At 41.3% G+C, this 3,146-nt stretch overlaps 1 protein-coding gene across 4 annotated transcripts in view; it reads left to right on the forward strand.

Moving 5' to 3' along the window:
- TTC28 (tetratricopeptide repeat domain 28) overlaps positions 1–3,146 on the forward strand; it is a 632,666-nt gene that overhangs the window by 457,544 nt on the left and 171,976 nt on the right. The gene's annotated exons all lie outside the window — the stretch shown is intronic.

The following is a 3,146-nucleotide window of genomic DNA, read 5'->3' on the forward strand; positions in this document are numbered from 1 at the left end:
GACGTGGGGCTCAAACTCACGGACCACGAGATCATGACCTGAGCTGAAGTCGGCCGCTTAACCGACTGAGCCACCCAGGCGCCCCGACAGTTCTAAATTTCCCTAGTCATATGCAGCATTTGTATCCTCAAACTTTTCCTTGAAATTCTCTCCTCTTCTATTGTCTGTGAAGTACTGCCCTCCTGATTTTCTTCTTGACTGCTCTTTCTGGACCTTTTACATTGGCTTTTATTGTCCCTCTTTTAAAAAAAAAAATAAGCAATTTAAAAAAGTTACAAAAGTGATACTCACTTCTGTAAAAGAAAAAAAAATCTTATGATACCAAAGTGTGTAAAGTAGAGAAAGGTCCACCTTCTTACATTATTACCTTCCCTGTTCCACTTCTCACAGTTAACCACTGTTAACAATTTGGTTAGAATCTTTCCAGACCTTTTTAGTATGTACATAAACACGTGGCAATACAATCCTATGTATAAATATACACATGTCTACAGATTATTCCTTTTTTTCCAAGACTTCTATCATAGTACATAGATTTTCCTGCAGCCCGCTTTTTTTATTCTACTTTCTAAGGCCTTTCTCTGTGTCATTCAGATAACCTACCTTATTTTTAATGGTTCCTTTCCATTGTATTGCCATTTGTTAAATATGGGAGTTCTTGTCCTTTGTTCCTTGATTGTTTTCTGTTCTTTCTTTGTATATCTCCCTTTACTGTTTTTGCCAGCGTACCTTCAACTACAGCTTTAGTGTACATTGTTTCTCAATCCATACGCACTGACCTCCTGCCTGAGCACCATTTTCAAATTTCCATTGGCCTGGTGGATACTCCTTCCGATTTTCATGCTGATCTGTCAGAGTTAGTGAGTCCAGATGTGAAGTCTCTTTGTCCTAAATTGAATTCTTCTAGCTTCTCTAAGTTTGGTGATGGCAGCCTTACTCCTCTGGCTATCTGTACTAATTTTCTATTGCTGCTGTGACAGCCACAAACTTAGTGGCTTAACACAAATTTATTTTATCAACAAGGCTGGTTTCTTCTGCAGGCTCTAGGGGACAGTCAGCTTCCAGCGGCTGCCTGGATTCCTTGGCTTGTGCCTCTCACTCCAGCATTCCTTTCTGCTTCTGTCGCTGCACTGCCCTCTCTGCCGCCCCGACTCCTTTCGCATCCCTCTTACAAAGACTGTCATGATTACATCAGACTCCCCTGCACAATCTAGGACAGTCTCCTCACCTCAAAACCCTTAATTTAATCGCACCTGCAAAGGCCCTTTTGTCCTATAAAGTGACATTCACAGGCTCTAGGAACTAGGACGCGGACATATGGGGGCGGGGGTGGCACTATTCAGCCTGTCTTAGAAATCTCAAATCATCTTTGATTTCTTCCCTTTTTTTCTCAGTTGACTGACAGTCTAACAGTTGTCAAATAAATATTCTCATAAGGGTGCTTTTCTTTCATTGTCCCTCCCTGGTTGCCCAGGTGGCTGCATTAGCCTACTAGTTGGGTTTTCCTTACCACCATGCCCTCCCTTCCATGTTTCCTCCACTCCACACATCAGTATGAGACCGATTCTCCCAAAACTGCTCTGCAGGTAGCAGTTGCTACACAGTGCACACAACTTTGTGGTCAGGGTCCTTACCTTAAAGTGGGGCTTGTCACGATTTCTAGTATTTAACTGCACTGTTCCTCTGTACACACTATTTACTTTCCCTGAAATTGGGCTTTTCCACCTTCCCTGGCTGTGCTCTTATCCTTGACTATATTTCCTCAAGCTGTTTTTTCCACTTAGGCCTTTTGCATCCCTATCTTGCTCGTCGAACGTTTACCCATCTTTTTTTTAGGATCATTCTACATACTGTTCACTACTTGAAGTCTCTTGATAAAAAGTCAGTCTTTCTCTCATCTCAGCCCCAGGAACACTTTCAAAATTTCTCTTATTTATATTCAATCACAAATTTTGGTTATTTGTGTACTTGTATAGGTACCTCTACTGGATTAGAACTCAATGGAAGTATGAAGAGCATTCTATCTACAGTCTCTGTACCACTGAGTAGAACCCCTATAACTATATCTACATAGTGGATGCTCAGTAAATGCTTATATAGTTAGATTGAATGAGTGAAAGCTTATCCCCAGATGTTGTGCCCAGATGATTGGAGGAAGAGTGGTGCCTTTTAAAAGAAACAGGAAGGCTGACAGGAAGAACTAGTTTGGGGAAGCAGGTGATGTTTGGTTTTGTGCATGTCCCATATGCATTTCTCTCACTTAATGTAACATGATTAAATGCTACTGGAAAGAGGTATTAAGAGGGCATCATCTCAATGGCATTATTAGATAAAGATAAAAAGCCAGCCAGTGAGACTGAGTTAGGATCACAGAGGGTAGAGGGGATCCAGGTTGAGGTTAGGGAGAAGAGAGCTTCAGGATGTGGAGGACATATCACTTTGATATCACAGAAGCCAAGGACAATGAGATTTGAGCCATTAAGAAGGTTTTCTGACAATAGAAACTTCCTGTGCACATCTGAGGGGGAAGTGGCTAGAACTTGTGGAGATGGAGAGGAGAAGGTAGAGAAGACAAGAAATCTTTGTCCTTGGTGTTCAGCATGTACTGATATTTATTATCCACCTTTATTTATTTGAAGATAAAAGAAGTAGAAATGACTTACACTCTTCAGATTTCTTATGAACAATAACAAATAGCCTAGCTGTTTTCTAAGCATGTGTCTTTGTGAAAATATTGTTAATGCTAATTTTGGCTTAGAAAATGTCCATCTTTTCTTTTATACTCAAAACAACTGTAGTCGCATGACAGTACTGCTGTAGCCTCTGGGTTTTTGGTGGCCTTCTTTATGATCCTCATTTAGGCACTTTGGAGTCAGATCTCAGGCAGTAGAGTAGGTCACTGGAACAAAGCCTCAGTTAAAGTCCTCAGTCATCATCCTAGGTCTTCTCATTCACTGGGGACAATTGCCTCTCATCTTACTTGGGGTGAGCTACAGTCAGGAAAGTGAGAAGGGAGACCACTAAAAGGATGGCTAGTTTCAGTTTTTCTTTCCTTCCTCCCTCCCTTCCTTTCTCTTTCCTTCCTTTTTTTCCTTTTCTTTGTTTTTTTTTTCTCTCTTCCTTCCCTTCCCTTCCCTTCCCTTCCC

Source organism: Herpailurus yagouaroundi, unplaced genomic scaffold (assembly GCF_014898765.1).
Source record: "Herpailurus yagouaroundi ecotype Mexico unplaced genomic scaffold, PumYag 428, whole genome shotgun sequence".
Lineage (NCBI taxonomy): Eukaryota > Metazoa > Chordata > Mammalia > Carnivora > Felidae > Herpailurus > Herpailurus yagouaroundi.